This window comes from Phocoena sinus, chromosome 15 (genome assembly GCF_008692025.1).
Source record: "Phocoena sinus isolate mPhoSin1 chromosome 15, mPhoSin1.pri, whole genome shotgun sequence".
NCBI lineage: Eukaryota > Metazoa > Chordata > Mammalia > Artiodactyla > Phocoenidae > Phocoena > Phocoena sinus.
This window is the reverse complement of record NC_045777.1, coordinates 59,351,444-59,370,374: the sequence shown is the minus strand read 5'-3', so window position 1 is coordinate 59,370,374 and position 18,931 is coordinate 59,351,444.

Genomic DNA, 18,931 nt, shown 5'->3' with positions numbered 1-18,931 from the left:
GGCTCAGTGGCCATGGCTCACGGGCCCAGCCACTCCGCGGCATGTGGGATCTTCCCGGACTGGGGCACGAACCCATGTCCCCTGCATCGTCAGGCGGACTCTCAACCACTGCGCCACCAGGGAAGCCCACTCTCTCTTTTTTTAAGAAGATACTTGCTCATGGTAAACTCAAAGGGAATACAGTGCAAAGCCAGTCACTCTTCCTCCCGTCTTCCAGTCACTTCCCAAAGACAACTATTTTAATTGATCTATTCAACAGATACTTATTGAGCACATACTATGTGCCAGGCACTGTGCCAGGCTATGGTATCAGAAAGTATGATGTCAGCCACCAATGAGAGCTGCACATGAAATTTAAAATTTTCCAAGAGCCACATTTAAAAAGTAAAAAGAAACAGGTGAAATTAATTTTCTTGAAATAATATTTCTTTAACCCAGTATATCCAAACCTAGTATATGGAATCAATACAAAAATTATTAATGAAATTTTAATGATCTTTTCATGGTGTATTAGTTAGCTCAGGCTGCAATAACAAAATACCACAGGTGGGGTGGCTTAAATAACAGAAATTTATTTTCTCACAGTTCTGGAGGCTGGTAGTCCAAGATCAAGGTGCTGGCAGGGTTGGTTTCTTCTGAGGAAGGCCTCTCTCCTTGGCTTGCAGACAGCTGCCTTCTTGCTGTGTCCTCACATGGTCTTTTCTCTGTGTGTGTGGTCCCTGGTTTCTCTCAGTGTCCTAATCTCCTCTTCTTGTAAAGACACCAGTCAGGTTGGATTAGGGCCCACCCTAATAGTCTCATTTTACCTTAATTACCTCTTTAAATACCCTGTCTCCAAACACAGTCGTATTCTGAGGAAATGGGGGTTAGGTCTTCAACGTATAAATTTGGAAGGGGGGACACAATTCAGTCCATGACACACTGAGTCTTCAAAACCCAATGTGGATTTGATTCACATATCACATCTCAGTTCCGACCAGCCCAGTGTCAAGGGCTCAAGCAACACATGTGGCTGGTGATTGACCCGTTGGACAGCAAAGTTCTGGGTGTGGGAGTCACAACAGCAAACACAACAGGCGGACATCCCTGCCCTCATGGGGCTTCCATTCTACTGGAGGGGATGGACAATAAATACAGAAGTATCATGCATCATATACCATACACGTTTGGAGAAAACCAGAGGAAAAGGGGAGGAGGTGGGGGTCCAGTTGTGCCTGCTCCATCTTCTCTGTGTGTCCTTCCAGAGCTATCCTGTTTGAACGCAGGAGATGGATGGGTGGATGGATGGATGAATGGATGACTATATGGATGGATAAAGATATATCCCTATTTGAAAAGCACAGATGGTAATATTCTATACATGGTGTTCTATTCTTTGCTTTTCTCACTTGAAAATATATCTTGAAATTCACTCCTTATCATCACACGTAGACGTGCCTTATTCTTTTTGATTTACTGATTTTAAAGGATAATTTGAAACATACGAAGACACAGTTCTGCTGAGCCAGAATGACAAGCTGGTGTTTGTTGAGCGCTGACTGTCCTTAGCGCCAGTCACCTCATCTGACCCTCCCCACAACCTCGTAAGGTGGGTGCTGTTTCCAGAAAAGAATTTCAGTTCATGGGCAGCTTTTATAAACAGGTGGATAATAACAACTACTGACTTCAGAGAAATTTTAAGTCCCAGATTGCGGTACTGACAAATGATAGGGTCTGAGAGATCTTCCTGTTGAAGTTAACAGAGTAATAAAATTCTACTGTGTGGTGTTATTGTTACATTAATATGCGTTATCATTATAATATATAGGAATATTTAACATAATATATTAACCGATTATATTAATATATAATGAAAATAGCTATGTAATTTATTGAAAATATTTAATATATTATATCTATAACAAAATCTATACAGTAATATTTAGAGGAAAAGAAATAATTGAGAGAAAATACTGGGAAAACAACAAAGCCAGGAAGAGCTGAGAGGTTGCTCACGCACAAACTGAGCCTGGAGCCCGCAGGCTCAGGGCTGGCCCTGGGGCTGTGCTTGGGGATGAGGTTGTGGATGGGGCCCTGGGGTCCAGGGGTGCAGGCAGGACTCTGCCCCCTTGGATCTCACTCCAGTCAAGGAGAAGCTTCCGGAAGGGAAAGTGGTACCAGGAAGTAATATGGAACTGCCTGCCAGCCTCCCCATGTGAGGTGAGAGGTGGGCAAAGGCCACAGCCCACCCTCAGAGCCCCAGAACCCTCTGCACCCGAAAAGGTGCTCCCTCCTGTTTATGGGGGTCCTGCACCAGCAGCTCTGTCAGGGCATCCTCAGGGCCTCTGCAAAGACTGGGATTCCAGGCAGTGTGCCTGCCTGACAGAGAACCCCTGTAACTCTGGAACGGGCTGATGCGGTGTGCAGCCGTAGGACCTGCCTCAGAACAGAGCCAGCAATCCCCTCAGACAGGGAGCTGATGCTGTTTTGATAGTCCTGAGCCTGATGGGCGCTGTGCTGGAACCAGACTGCCCCACGTGGAACAGGCTCTGCAAGGAACACGTTCTGGGCTCTGAGTCACACAGCCTGTGGGTTCAAGCCCGGCTCTGACTCATCTCAGCTCCAAGACCCCAGTCTCCGAGCCTCAGTTTCTCTATCTGTAGCATGGACATGGTACACAGGCAGCTGAGCGCTTGGTGAGAACTGGCTGAGAGCGAGGGTTGTGCAAGAAAATGAGAATCATTTCTGAGCAGAGCTGGTGCCTCCTGGGGCTCCCTGGTTCCCAATGCATGGAGGAAAATCCTCCCACACTGCCCTCGGCCCCTGCCAAACCCGGCTCCTGCCAAACCTTGCCCCTGCCAAACCCTGTCCCTGCTGCTCTGGCCCCAGAGGGAGGGAGTTGGAGCTGGTGAGCGTGATTCTGGCAGGTCCTGACCTGTCCTGGGGGGAGACCACAGGGGAGTGAGGCAGGAAGGTAGCTCTGGGTCCTGAGCATCTCCATCAGCCCTTGTATCCTCCACCCCTTCCTCCCTCCCTGCACTGCAGCCATGCTCAGCCACTGCAGTTCCCTGATGCCTCCTGTCTCCTCCTGTCTCAGGACCTTTGCACAAGCTGTTCCCACGACTGGGGTTCCCTTCCCCCTCTTTTCTCAGATTTCCACTCGCTGTTCAAGTCTTGAGAAGCCCTCCCTGAGGTCCTGCTCTGTGGCCACTGCCCAGCCCGGGTCTCACTGTAGTGTGTGATCCCCAGCAGGCTGAGCCCCCTGAGGGTCAGGATCAGGTCTATGCCAACTTGGTAGCCCAGAGACAGTGGATTCTCAGCAAATGTTTATGGAGAGCAAATACACGAAGGAACACGCGTGTCTCTGCTGCGTCCAGACTTTGATGCACCAGGTGCAGTGCTGAGAGAGGCCGGTAAGAGAAGGTTCCCAGTCTCAGCACATTTCAGTCTAAGGGGAGGCAGACATTAAACGTAATTATACAGTCACCCAGAAGAATCCCCGAGGGCAAATACAGTGCGGTGAGAGTGTGTAGAGGAATGTGACCTTGACAGGGACCTGAGGTTTCCTGGAAGATGTGAGGTTTGAGGCCTGATCTGAAAGCTGAGCGAGGACAACTAACTGAGCAGAGACTCAGAAAGATCTTTCCAGGCAGAGGGAACCACATGTGCAAAGGCCCAGTGGTCAAGAAACACCCAGAGGGGAGTAATGTGTGAGACGCTGCTGGCCGCGGAGGTCGAGGTCAGGGTGGAAAGGTCAGGTAGCGGGGAAGGTGGCTGAGCTTTATCCGCAAAGCAATGCAAGGACGTTAAAGGGCTTCATCCTCCCTGGGAAGATGGGTGGGACCCAAATTAAATTTTAAAGAGCTGGCTGTGTCTGCCTCGTGGAGAACAGATCAGAGGGCCCGGGAGAGCAGGGAGGAGGCCCCTGCAGCCCATGAAGAACTTGGACTGAGGCAGGGATGGTCAGGTGTGGAGGATTTTTAGCAAAGAGCCAGCCGACAGGCCCAGCCGTGGGGAGTCTGCAGAGAGAGCAAAGGGGGGATTCAGGGTGAGGCCTGGTGTCCTGCCCTAAGCAGGGCCGGGCCAGCTGGGAGCAGCCTGTTCTCAGGAGGAGGGTCTGACGAGCCTCCAGGGCCCTGGCTACCCACTGGCCACCAACAAGCCAAGAGCCCCCTGGCCAGAGCCATGGGCCTGGGGACACAAGGGGTGCTGCCCCTGCCTCTGTGGATGACACATTCCAGGAGACAAGAGTCTTCTACCTCCTTTGAGCCCCGCCCTGCCCTGGAGTTGCTGAGTGCCAGCCTTGCTGGCTGAGAGCCAGAGGCTCATTCCCTTCCTTGGGGATCAAGGGCTCCTAGAGGCCTCCTCCCAGGAAGCCCCCACCCAGGCTCAGCCCAGCCCCACCCCTGGAAATGTCCATTAGACCACTCAGGATGCACATGCCAAGTTCTGGGGACAGAGCATGAAAAAGGAGACAAGATCCCTGCCCGTAGGGGCCTGGCAGTCTAGACGGGGAGGCCAGGAGCACGAAAACACGTTGATAAATACATCATGCAATATAACTTCAGAGACAGAGAAATGCTGTAACGAGTGATGTGATAGAGACTCGGGGAGGTTGGGGTGGGGGCTACGTGAGAGAGGGGGCCAGGGTGATGCCTCATCTGAGGATGCAAAGAAGACAGTCATGGAAATGCATTGTTTGGCGGGGGAGTGGGGAGAACAGTCAAGGCAAAGGCTTGAGGGGGGACCAAAGAGGCCAGGGCATCTGGGAGGAAAAGAAGTGGTGGGAGAAGGGGACCGAGGGGTGGACCAGGCCTGGACGGCATTTGTGAGCATGGCACTGGGGAGGCCTGGCGGGTTTCAGGCAGGGGTGATGGGCTCCATGCCCCTGACATACCAGAATCTCCCTTCTTGCTCAGCCTGGAAACCCCCTTACCCGTAGTTCCCTATTTTAGCTCTTTCTAGCCCCTCTGCTTCCTTCACCCCCATTACAGGTACTCCCTGGGCTGGAATTTCCCCAAGATGTGCAGCCAGGGAGGGGAGCTAACACCCATCATTGTCAAGGCCACTCTGCATGGACCTCCTACCGTGAGCCATGCCTCATGCTGGGTGTGCTCTGACCTGGCCCCTCACGGGACCCTTCAGGTTTTACAGCCCATTTTACAGACCAGGAGACTGGATGCAGTGTGACTTGCCCCGGGCCATGTGGCCCCGAAGGCAGGAGCCAAGATTTGAGCCCAGCTCAGTCTCATCTGGAAGGTTTGTCAAATCCTATTCAAGCCCTGCGAGAGTTTCGTGATGGTGGGAGATCCAGATTCTTCCCCCCCTTTCCTGCCTGCCTCCCTTCATTCGGTAAATGTCGCCACCAGCTCCCCAGTTGCTGGGCCAGACGCCCCAGAGCCATTCTGATCCCTTGGCTGCCCCCCTTTTCCAGGGGCCGGTCATTAAAAGCCCCTTGACGGGCCTTGTTGCACCTTTAACACCCAGCATATCTGGCTAGTGGTTCTCTCTCCCTCCCTCCTGAGAAAAAAGGAGGAAATTAAATTGTGGCAGGCTATCATCGACGTAGAGAGAGCCGCACGGAGGTCTGCAGTCACCTTTCTCTAAAGTGGTACTTCGCATGATTGCAGTAAATGCAGTGGGTCTGGAGCCCAGGCCGGCTGGCTGGTCCCTGGTGTCCCTAAAGAACACTGCAGGACGGGCTGGCTGCTCCCACCCCAGAGGAGCTGTGGGGAGGTGGTGGTCCCCACAGCCCACCCCTTCTGCCAGAAGAGAAGTCACAGGGGGCTCAGAGTCACTACCCCACCCCTTCCTTGAAGCAGTGGCCTCTTTGGGGGCAACGTTCTAAAACCGATCATGGTGATGGATGACACAAGAAAAACCCACTGAACTTTACTCTTTAAGTGGGGGAATTGCATGGTATGTGAATTATATAGCTGAATATATCTATTTAAAACAAGAACAACAAAGCGAGGTATTCTGTGTCTTCCCCAAGGGGTCCAGATCGGCTCAGACAAATGAAATGTGAAAAAAAAATCATGGGAACACTCAAATATTACCTGATAGCAATAATCAGAGCTAACGTTTCTTTAGTGCTGGTGACATGCTGGTTAACTCCTGTGACTCTCACCACCATTCTGTCAGGCAGACATTATTACGCCCCCCTTGACAGATGGGGAAACTGAGGCACACAGTGGGACTGTGCCTGGCCAAGGTCACACGCAAAGAAGTGTCAGCAAGGTTTGAACTCCACAGTCTAGCTCTAATATCCTCACATCCGTCCCTGATTTAGACAAGAGTAAACAGGATAAGAGTTTAATCAATAAGTGTCCCCAGCCCAAGAGTGCTCCCCCCATGTTCAGCATCGGTAAACCACAGGCTGCTCTAGTTCTAGACACTGTGCTTTTACTGGAATCATGTGAAGTATATCTTTTTCTAATGATTTTTAAAAAATTTTTTATTGGAATGTAGTTGCTTTACAGTGTTGTGTTAGTTTCTGCTGTACAGTAAATTGAATCAGTTATATGTATACATATCCCCTTTTTTGGATTTCCTTCCCAGATCATTGAGTAGAGTTCCCTGTGCTATACAGTAGGTTCTCATTAGTTATCTATTTTATACATAGTGTTGTGTATATCTAATTACTTTTTAATTGAAGTATATTTGATTTACAATGTAGTGTTAGTTCCAGGTGTACAGCAAAGTAATTCAGTTATACATACATATATATCTGTTTTTTTCAGATTCTTTTCCCTTATAGGTTATTACAAAATACTGAATGTAGTTCCCTGTGCTACACAGTAGGTCCTTGTTTATTTATGTTATATGTAGTAGTGTGTATGTGTTAATCCCAAACTTTTAATTTATCTCTCCCCCCGACCCCTTTCCCCTTTGGTAACCATAAGTTTGTTTTCTTTGTCTGTGGGTTTATTTCTGTTTTGTATACAAGTTCATTTGTATCAAATTTATTTAGATTCCACATATAAGCAATATCATATATTTGTCTTTCTCTGTCTGACTTACTTAACTTAGTATAATAATCTCTAGGTCCATCCATGTTGCTGCAAATGGCATATTTCATTCTTTTTCATGGCTGAGTAGTATTCCATCTTATAAATGTACCACATCTTCTTTATCCATTCATCTGTCAGTGGACGTTTAGGTTGCTTCCATGTCTTGGCTATTGTGAATAGTGCTGCAGTGAACATAGGGGTGCATGTATCTTCTCAAATTATGACTTTTGGCCAGGAGTGGCATTGCAGGATCATATGGTAGCTCTAGTTTTAGTTTTTTAAGGAGCCTCCATATCTTTTGAGAAAGGTGCACCTTCCTCTAAATCATCTGGTTGCAGCTCTGCCCCCACCCATTTCCCCGCTGGATTCTTCTATCACAAATCGTATCATCTAAGCATTTCATTCATAAGTTCTTCAGAATGTATCTCTGTGATGTGAACTTTCTTAAATAACTACATTTTCTTTTAATCACCACTTTCACATCACACCTACAAGAAGTTCATGGTTCTGTAATATCCTCTCAAATCCCATCTTCCCACCCGACCCCGTTTGTTTTCTAAATGTGTTTAATGGTTCAAATCAAGAGACAAAGTCTGTACATTGCATTTGACTGGTATTTCTCTTAAACCCCTTGTAAGCTATAACGATTCTCTCTTTTACTTCCTTGCCTTTTAGTCGCTGCAGAGAGTGTGAGATCCTTGCTCCTAAGCATTGATTTGCTGCCTCTTAAACAGCCTTCAGCAGAAAGTGGAGGGCTGGGCTGGGGAGGTAGAGCGGGCAGGGAATGGTGGGGGCTTGGCCCAGCCTCCAGGCCTTGTGGAGAGCCTGGTATTTCCACCTTACTGGTTACCTAAAAAGAAATAAAATCAGGCCTAGGTAGAAAAGGGAGGCACATTGATGATGGCAGAAACTAAATATATTCATGTTCCCATTTGTCACAAATGCTGTCAATCCCACCTTCAAAACATGTCTGGAATCTGCCCTTTCTCTCTTGCAGTGGATTGGAGGAGATGAGGGAGGAAGCGGGGAGGGGGGTGCTGGGTGGGAGGCTTCCAGAGTCCAGGTGAGAGCTGATGGTGTCCTGGGCCAGGGTGGTGGCTTTAGGTGAAGAGGGAACAGATTCCAGGAGTGTTCTGGAGGTAGAACTGGTTGGGTGCAGTGGCTGTATGGACACGGAGGGCAGGAGATGTCCAGGGTGCTTTGGATGGCAGGCTCCTTTCTCTGGGGAAAGCAGCCTTCTTGCCTCAAGCTCATGTACGCAGACCCCTCCTCCAAGCTCCCAGCTGAAGCTGGGGAGATGACACACACCAAAATGAGGGTAACTCACTCCTCACCATGGACCACCAGCACCCCATGCTCAGCCTTCCAAAGAGAACGAGCCAACAGAGGAAAGAGAGAGGGTGGGACAAGGGCACGGATGCCAGAATCAGCCTCTTCCCAAGCGCCATGAGCTTGGAAAGCTCAATACCTCTCCGAGCCTTAGTTTCCCCATCTGAGCAATGGGAATGCCCATTCCCACCTGGCTGGGCATTGTGAGGAAGTAAATGGTGAGCTGCTCTGAAGTGGTGGTCTTGAGGAAGAGAGCCCACGTGGCCCCAAGAGAGTCAGCAGGATGTGAGGAGTGGCCGTAGGGAGGCTGAGCATTATGGGAGCGTGGTCTGCAGCTGACCAGGGTATGGGGCCGAGCACATCACAACTGGTCCTTGATCCCCACTGGGGTCAGCCTCTGAGCACCCTGGCACAGGTGGCCCAACAAGGAGGGACTGGGGGTACTCTCTGTGGTTCTAAACAATCCCCAGACTGGCCTGTACCAAGCCTTGGGCCATTTTCTTGATTTTCCTTTTCTACTTCGATGCTGATCATCCTGCATTAATGAAGAGACAGCTTAGAAGATGGCTAAGGGCATGGATTCAAATCCTCACTCAGCCATCTAACTGCTGCGTGATCTTAGGCAATTTCCTTCATCGTCTGGCACTCAGTTTGCTCGTCTGTAAAACGAGCATAATCGTACAAATCTCATAACAAGCTTATTGTGAGGATTAAATGATGTCAAGTAATTTTCCCAAGGGTGAGTTAATACTTGTAAAGTGCTTAGAACCGTACCCAGCACAAGTAAATGGGAGTCTCTTCCCCCTGCACCCTGCTTCTTTTCGACATGACCTCTGTAGTCTTTGACAGTTTTCTTGATTTATGGATGACATGTCCCAGATTCATCTCATGCATTTTCTACCTGGAATCAGCTGTTTCTCAGAGGAGCCCTGTTCCTTTTGGCAATAAATGGGAGTTAGGAATCACAATCTAGACATTAGGGATGTTCATTCCCACTGGGTTATCACTGCATCTAGGCTTAAAGCTGGAGGCAATGATAATTATCATTCACATTTAAGATTACAAGGTTTTCAGTTAACTTATTTGATTTCATGTATCTCTTTTTATATTTTCACACAGAAAATCTTTGTTCCTAACAATATTAATCCAATTTCTTATCTCCTTTATCCTATATTATAAAGCAGACAGTTTCAACCTAATAATACCGATATAATCACTACCTGTAAGATAACTGAGCGCTGTTGAAGATTTCGTTGTGTTCCTGTTTCTTTGTGATTCTGTGGTCCTTAGGTTAAAGCCCATTAGGGATGTACAATCAAAATGCTGTTTTAAAGTCACTTCCAATAATCCTTCTTAGTGTGTTTGCCAAGTTGACATTTAGTCAGGTTTACTCATTTCTGTTGGGTATTTTTATTTTAAGGGATTGCTTTTTTTGTCTTGGCTTTACAGTTTTGTAAGTTTGCATTTACAAACTAAATACTCTAAAACCAGATACACTCAGTGAAATCCAGCTTCCACATCTTTCCCTTTGGTTAATTACCTCTCTCCCCATAGGTAACAACTTTTGTTAGCTTCTGCTTCATCTTTCCATTGTTTCTTTTTGAAAATACAAGCAAATGTATACACACCCCACACATATTCAGAAGATAGAATACTTTGCATACACAGTTCTGCTCCTTGGATTCTATTTTTGCTTTTTTCACTTAATCATACATCCTGGAGATCACTCCAGTGCAGGATTAAGACAGCATCTTTGGGGGGCTTCCCTGGTGGCGCAGTGGTTGAGAGTCCGCCTGCTGATGCAGGGGACACGGGTTCATGCCCCGGGCCGGGAAGATCCCACATGCCGCGGAGTGGCTGGGCCCGTGAGCCGTGGCCACTGAGCCTGCGCGTCAGGAGCCTGTGCTCCGCAACGGGAGAGGCCACAACAGTGAGAGGCCTGCGTACCGCAAAAAAAAAAAAAAAAGAGCATCTTTGTTCCTTTTCACAGCTGTGTAGCGCTGTCTTATGTGGATGTCCATTTTATTCAACCAGTTTCCTCTTGGTACATGTTTGTATTGTTTCCAGTCTTTGCTGATACTATTAGTGCTGCAGTGGCAACAACAAAACCTTGTGCATACATGGATTTGTATTTTGGGGACAGATTCGTAGATACTCTCATGGGATTAAAAAAAAAAACAAATGTCTCTTAAGACTTTAATTTTTTGAAGCAGTTTCAGGTTCACAGCGAAACTGAGAGGACCTCGTGGGATTTTCAGTCATAACTGTGATACATGTTACCCAGGAGTTCATGGTGCTATGGGCGTGCATAACAGCTGTGCTCGTGTGTGGGTGGAGGTGCCACTTACTGAGACAGGAAGCACCGGCGGGCTCCTTTTAACCTTGTGCTGTGTGGTTTAACAAGTGAGCTAGGCTTTGTGCATGGTGGCGGGAGCAGGATTCCGGGTGTGGGAACTGAGGCTGAGGTATGGAGGAGCATGCAGACAGCAGCGGAGCCCCAGTTTCATCTGATTGGGAGACCCCAGACCGTTCTTGGAGAAGGGGGCAGGGTGGGTCTGGCACACCTGGCACTCCCAACTCCAGCTCCTTCTGAAGGGACTGTCTGTATCTCCCAGGCAGGAAGCAGGTCGGGGAGGGGACCAATGTCCACCACGGCTGACTGCAGTCCTCTCTGAACCCCGGCTGGGATAAGTGACCCCCCTGCAGACCAGGGGAAGGCAGACTGAACCTGGACCAGACTTGGGAGACACACTGACCTGGGTTCAAATCCCAGCTCTGCTCTGTGACCTTGGACAAGTTGCTTAACCTCTCTGAGCCTGTTTCCTCCTCTGTCCAATGGGGATGAGGCAGGACCTGCCTCACTATGCTGAGGACACTGTGGGAGTGTGCATGTGAAGTGCCTGGCTGGGGTCTGGCACATAGTAGGTGCTCTCCACTGAGGAACAGCCTCCCCTACTGCTCTGTGGCAGGGCTGGGGCTTGGCCTTTGGGAGCCCTTGTTCCTACCTTCTCTGAGCTGGAGCAGCTAGAGAAACCCACTCACTTGTAGATAGTGGAGGAACCCATGGGCACGGGAGTCAGATGGCTGAGGTTCAAATCCTGGCCTTGGCATTTTCTCTCTAGCTGACTTTTTCTCCTCTCTGATCCTCAGTTTCCCCATCTGTCAAATGGGGGGATGAGACCACCTGCCTCACAGCAGTGTTGGGAGAAAGAATCGATCTCAGACGTTTAAATTGCTCAGTCCAGTGCTGGGCGGGTAGTAAGTGCTGACTAATGTCACAAGAACCATGATTGGTCTGGGCATCCCACAGGGGGGCATACTGTCTGTGGTCAGCTGGACAGGCCAGAGCCTGAGGGGCAGCAGGGTGGGGGGCAGGGGGTGTGCAGGCTTTGCAGCCCCTGAGCAGGCAGGCACATGAGCCCTGGTAAAGGAACATATTTTTAAGAAAGGAAACTCAGGACTCTCATACAAATGTAAAATCTTTGAACATATGTCGAAGATTTTATTTGACTCATGAATTTATGAGGGAACTAGTAAGATGTTACAGCCAATTCAAAGGAGGATTAAAAAGTGCACGCACACACAAACGCAGGCAATTAGGAGTGCTGAAATGAACTTACAAATAGGTGCAAAACTGGTCAGTGTGCCAGGGCAAAAATCCATTGTGTCTCTACCGGATGCAAGTAATTTGCATTTCTATGGAGAATAATTTGCATTACAGTCGCTTTTCTACGTCGTGTGAAATACCTTGAAGATGATGAAAGGCCAAGATAACCCAGAAGGGTGCACTAGGCAAGACACCAGTCATCTTTTTTGCCCATTTCAAAGCCTTTCAAAATTTTACACACACACACACACACACACACGTCACAATCACTAACAAATGCAGTCATTCACACACATCCACATCACCTACAAGCCTCACACTGTGTGTGTGTCTTGTGTATCTCGCTGACTCTCGCTCTTTTGCACTGATGGTGGTTCACGCTCCCACCTCCATGCCTTTGCTCAAGGTGCTCCCCCTGCTAAGCACACGTCCCCATCAGTCCTCTGCCCACCCACATCTTGCCCATCTCTCAAAGCTCCCAAGGAATGCCTCTCTGAGCAGGAATCCCTCTTTCCCCTCCACCCTGGTCTTTATTTCCCTCTGTCTTCGATGTACTTCCACTCAGGCATCTGTGTAGGGTAGAAGGAGCGTGGATTCCAGAATCGTTCGGTCTGGGTCTGAATCCCAGCTGTGGCACTTCCCCGCCACGTGACTGTGGGCAAGTCACAGCATCTCTCTGAACCTCTGTCTCCCCACCTATGAAGTGGGATGATAACAGAACCAACCTCATGGGTTGTTTTTGTTTGTTTGATGTGGACCGTTTTTAAAGTCTTTATCGAATTTGTTACAGTATTGCTTCTGTTTTATGTTTTGGTTTTTTGGCAGCGAGACATGTGGGATCTTAGCTCCCCGACCAGGGGTCGAACCGGCACCCCCTGCTTTAGAAGGCAACGTCTTAACCACTGGACCACCAGGGAAGTTCCCCCTCCTGGGTTGTCTTTGTTTTGTTTTGTTTTGACAATTGAATTAGCAGAGGCAGGGAATGCGCTTGGCGGAGGATCGGAACACACGGTAAACACTCAATAGAGGTCAGCTGTCATTGCTGCTGTGACAATCAGGCTCCTAATTCCCTTTGACTGGGTGGCCTGCAAAAGACCTCTGTCAGCAGGTCAGTTGTAGGGGTGTCCCCTCCTAACAGCTGGAGTGGAGGGTCTTCCCTACCCGCCCCCACCCAGCTGCTGTCCATTTCCAAAATTGGGGTTAAGCAGAGAGGCTGCCGGGAACCCCAGCCCCGGGGTGGGTGCTGGGGCTGATGGCTGCAGCTGGGCTGAAGTCCCCTGGGCTGCAGTGATGGATGGGGGGGCCGGTCGGAAGTGGCTGCTCTGGACAACAGCTGGCCAGACGCTGATGGATGTCCCGGGGGAGCAGGGATGCAGGGAGGATTGCAGAGACTGAGGGGCCGAGAGAGGCTAAAGCCCAGACCCTGGAAAAGCCTGCCTGGGGCTCAGCTGGAAGAGCAGACTGGTGGCCAGTGTTAGGCACAGAGGGCCCAGTGGTGGGTGGAAGGGGTGGAGGGTGGGCACTGAAGACTTTGGGCACTGTGTGTCCTGGACACTCCCTCCTAGAATCCCATCATGAAGCCTAAACACCTAAAGGTCCCATGAGCTTTGACATAAGGCTTTTGGGTTCCAGGCTATAAACCAATAGCAATGTGATCCCAGTCAATCCTTATAACCACCTGGGCAATGGCTTAATATTTTCCCAAGTTTGCCTGTGGAGAAACAGGCTTAGATGGGGTCAAAGGAGCCATGATCTGTGTCAGAGCAAAGCCTTTTCTACCTCCCATGAAGCCAAGGGGTCCTCCAAGTAGCACTCAAGGACCCTTCCTGTGATCACCAGTTCTAACTTGCTTGTCCAAATTCTTTCGTTCATTCATTCATTTATTTATTCACCCATCCACCAAACCCCAACTGACTTCTTCCTCCATGCCGAGCCGTGGTTGGGTCAGGGATACCCGAGTACTCAGACACAGCCCCTGACCTCACAGCGCTCAGTACCCAAGGTCAGACAGACCAAAGGCACACTATCCCAACTCAAGACCTTGGGGGTATGGGGTGGTCAGGGATGGCTTCCTGGAGGAGGTGGATCCCGAGCAGATGCCTGACGGACAAGTCAAAGGAGGGACCCACTCTTCTCTGGGCAGGGCAGGGCAGGGAGTGGGAAGGAAAGAAGGCTTTTCAGCAGTGGGGACATTTGAGCTGTATCCTGAATGACAAATAGTGGACAGAGATACAGGCAGTGTCTTCCAGCAGCAGGAATAGCACATGCAAAGGCCCAGATTCGGGAATCACCATAGGGTGAGGGGGTGCAGAGGGTGCCAGTGGATTCATATGCAGGAGCCCAGGATGGAAAAAGAAATGGTAAATGACTGGATCAGAGACAAGACAAGGCCCCGGTCTAACAGGATTTTTGGTTTTTGGGTTTTTTTTGTGATACATTTGACATGTAATATTGTATTAGTTCCAGGCATACAACATAATGATTTGATATATGTATATATTGTAAGATGACACCACAATAAGTTTAGTTAACATTCATTGCCTCGCATAGTTACATTTTTTTATCTTGTGATGAGAACTTTTAAGATCTCCTCTCTTAGCAGCTTTCAACTATACAATACATTATTGTTAACTATAATCACCATGCTGTATGTTATATTCCCAGAACTTATTTATCTTATAACTGGAAATTTGTACCTTTTGACCCCCTTCACCCATTTCATGCCTCCCCAGTCCTACCTGCCCCCCTGGCCTCTGGCAATCACCAGTCTGTTTTCTGTATCATTCAGCTTTTTTAGATTGCACCTATAAAGTGAGATCATACAGTAGTTTTCTTTCTTTGAGTTATTTCACTCAGCATAATGCCCTCAAGTTCCATCCATGTTGTAACAAATGGCAAGATTTCATTCTTTTTTATAGCTGAGTACTATTCCGTTGTATATGTATACCACATTTTCTTTATCCATTCATCCATCGATGGACACTTCAGTGGTTTCCATGTCTTGGCTACTGTAAGTAACGCTGCAATGAACATGCAGATATCTTTTCGAGATAGTGGTTTAATTTTCTTAGGATATATACCCAGGACTGGAATTGCTGGACCATATGGTATTTAGATTTTTAATTTTTTGAGGAGACTCCATACTGTTTTCCACAGTGGCTGAGCCAAGTTGCATTCCCACCAGCTATGCACTAGAGTTCGCTTTCCTCCACATCCTTGCCAGCCCTTGTTATCTCTTGTCTTTTTTTTTTTTCTCTTGTCTTTTTTATAATAGCCATTCTGACAGATATGAGGGAAAAGGTTTTGAATGTTGTGAAGGGTGTGACTTTATCGGTAGAGGACCGCTGAGTATTGCATGCAGGAGAGTTACTCATGAAATCTGTGTTTTAGAAAGAGAACCCTGGGTGGAGTTAGGAGGGTGGATTAAAGTGGAGACTGGAGGCCACTTGAAGGTCTAGGCAGTGATTCAGGAGAGAGGATGAAGGCCCAGCCTGGGCAGAGGTGGGTGGGTGGACACAACAGCATTGAGGATGCAGAGTGGACAAGGCTGGAGGCAATAATTTCCTGGGCAAATGTTACCACAGAGACGCATAGATGTCCTCCTCACCTGTTTATATGCATTTTATAAATGACAGAGCATTGGGTTAAGTTTTGAGGGGTTCAGTGGCACACTTGAGTTTCCATTAGCAGGTGGTAGAGCCGGGATGGGAACCCAGGAATGCCGGTCTAGAAACCTAGTTCTCAGTCTTCTTCTGGGTGCTTTCAGCCAAGTTGCCCTTCCATACATGGCCTGCAGGGGGTGGCAGAGAGCAGGGGACGCGCCACGGAGGCCGAGAGGACCCCGTCAGAGACGGCTGGGCCAGCTGCGTCCGGGTTGGAAGCAGGGGACTGGGCAGTTCCCTGCGTCCGGGTTGGAAGCAGGGGACTGGGCAGTTCCCAGGGAGTCAGCTCTTACCCCCAGTTTACAAAGGAGGACCCCCAGGCCTACAGATCAGGAAGGGCTCTCCCAAGGGGTAGATCATCCTCTCACGATACCCCCCAGTCCAGTGGGTGGGGGGGGACCTGAGCTGCATTTCCCAGGGCACCAGGGGAACCTTAGAGGTCAAGAGTGGGGTCCAGGACTCCCAGACTTTCCTTCAGGAGTAGCCCCCCGGGTTTCACCACTGCCCAGCCCAGCCCCGCTGGAGGCAGGGGGATGATGAAGATGAGCCTCAGGCTGTGGTCCAGGGAGTAAGCCAAGACTCCCATAGAGACATGTTCAGGCTTCTCCCAGTGGGTGGGCGCCCACCAGGCCCCGTATAAAGGGCGCTGGGGGGGGGGGCGACGCCAGGTGGCGCCCTTCTGGTTGGGGCGTCCTGCGGTTCATCTCCAGACCTTTTCCATTTTCTAACTCCAGGTTTCCGGAGCAGCAGCAGCTGAAGGTCCGCGCCGTGGGATGTCTCCCTGCGGGTGGGGGGGACCCCGTGGGTTGAGAGCGGAGGATCCAGGCTGGTATAATTTCCCCGCCTCCGTGGCCTGGGTGTCTTCCTGCTGCTAGCAGTTATCTTTAGCAAGCCAGCTCAGGGGTGGCTGGGGAGGGAGGTGAGAAGTGGGTTCAAACCCAGCAGCTGCCACTCACAGCGTGTGACCTGGGGCTCCATTCACCTCTCTGAGCCTCTTCTGTAAATTGGGGAGGCTGAGCCCCATTTTGCCAGAAAGCACCCTTTTATGTGAAATAAAAATACCCCACATCGGCCTGGCACACAGAGGGGGCTCTGTCTCTCTCTGGCAAATCCCATATGGCCAGCTAGAGCCTGCAGTGGTGAAGCCAGGATTAGGGCTTTGCTGATAGAAAGTTAAAATATATATATATCATATATATATATATATATATATATATATATATATGATAGGTTTTTAATTTGGAGGAGAGATGAATTTCCCACACAAAAGAATTCCAAATTATTTACCTCGATCAGCCAGGTGATCAAGGTCACCACCAACCATGATAGGTCATCTTCAGGGCACGTACCCTTGATATGATGGTGATGAAAATGGCCTTTCACCTCTGGGGTCTTCCTCCCAAAATACACAACCCGCATGGCATGCGGGATCTGAGTTCCCTGACCAGGGATCCAACCTGCAGTAGAAGTGCAGTCTTAACCGCTGGACGGCCAGGGAAGTCCCACAACCCCATTCTTTTTTTTTTTTTTAATTAATTAATGTATTTATTTATGGCTGTGTTGGTTCTTCGTTGCTGCACACGGGCTTTCTCTGGTTGTGGCGAGCGGGGGCTACTCTTCATTGTGGTGTGTGGGCTTCTCATTGCGGTGGTTTCTCTTGTTGCGGATCACGGGCTGTAGGCGTGCGGGCTTCAATAGTTGTGGCACGTGGGCTCAGTAGTTGTGGCTCGCAGGCTCTAGAGCGCAGGCTCAGTAGTTGTGGCGCACGGGCTTAGTTGCTCCGCGGCATGTGGGATCTTCCCGGACCAGGGCTCGAACCCATGTCCCCTGCATTGGCAGGTGGATTCTTAACCACTGTGCCACCAGGGAAGCCCCCACAACCCCATTCTAATCATGAGAAAACCATCAGACAAATCCCAGTTGAGGGACTTGATAAATATTCCTGAAAAGTGTCAAGGTGATCAAAAGCCAGGAAAGTCTGAGAAACTGTCACAGTCCAGAGGAACCTACATGTAATGTGGTATCCTGGATGGGATCCTGGAACAGAAAAAAGACTTTAGGAAAAAAACTAAGGAAATCTGAATAAAGCACAGACCTTCGTAAATAATAATGTATCAATGTTAATAACAGGGGAAGTTGGATATGAGTATATGGAATTCTCTGTGCTCCTTTCACAATTTTTCTCTAAATCTATTCTAAAATTTAAAGTTTATTTTAAAAAATTGAGGTTGGACATGAGATGGCTAACTTTTTATTTTACCTAATGAAGACATTAAAAACCTCACCAACGATCTCCCCTCCCCTATTGTTTCATAAAAGAAAGGAGGTTCATAACAGCAGGAAGGCCTCCATCTCAGAATGTACAAGAGTTGAAATGGAGTTAGTCCAGGCTAATGAAGAATTCAGACTCTTTATATTTCTCATTTTGCCCAGGACACATGAGAAGTTGGGGCCTGGAGAATGTGGGCAGGGGGAGAAATGGTAGAAGAAAACCATAGCTGAGAACACCAGACGCTGGACCAAAGCTGATGTGTGACTTATAGTGTAAGGGTCTTGGGGGGAGTGATGGGTGGCAGGGTTGGCAGGCGATGGGGCTTCCAGGCCAGTAGGGTGACCAGCCATCCCGCCTGCCTAGGACTGAGGGGTTTCCTGGGCCCTGTACCTTCAGTTTTAAAGCTGGGACAGTCCTGGGCAAGCTGGATGGTGGGTCACCCTAACCCAGCAGGTGGGCTGGGGGATGGGAGAGAGCACAGTCCTGTCCTGAGGGGACAGCACATCTCTCAGCAGCTGTCTCTAAACTCCTGGAAAGGGAAAGACAGGCCCTGTGTGGCTACATCTTGTGATTTTTTTATTATTTTTTTCAAGAGAAGCTAGAAATCCTTTTGTTTTTTAACACAAAAAACCCTGAAGTTTCAAATGTTTGCAGCTAATTCAAGCAACTATGAAATGCTTTTCAGGCCAAACCAGAGTGCATTTCATGTTGGCCCCCAGGCTGCCAGTTTGGGGCCTCTGAGAACACCTCTGATTTGGAGCCTTGAGCTGGTCCCTTGGCTCCTCTGAGCCTCGGTTTCCCTGACTGTGAAATGGGAAAAATTTTGCCTCCTCCAGGGCTGTTTGATCTGTCTGCAAGTCAGGTGCTCAGGCTGGCACATAGGAAGCTCTCAATCAATGGAAGCTATTACCAAGAAAACAGTCTAGTGGCAACAATGGAAATGTCCATCAATGGATGAACAGACACATAGAATGTGGTCTATCCATACAATGGAATATTATTCAGCCTTAAAGAGGAATGCAGCCCTGTTACAGACACGGATGAATCTTGAAAACAGTATGCGAAGTGA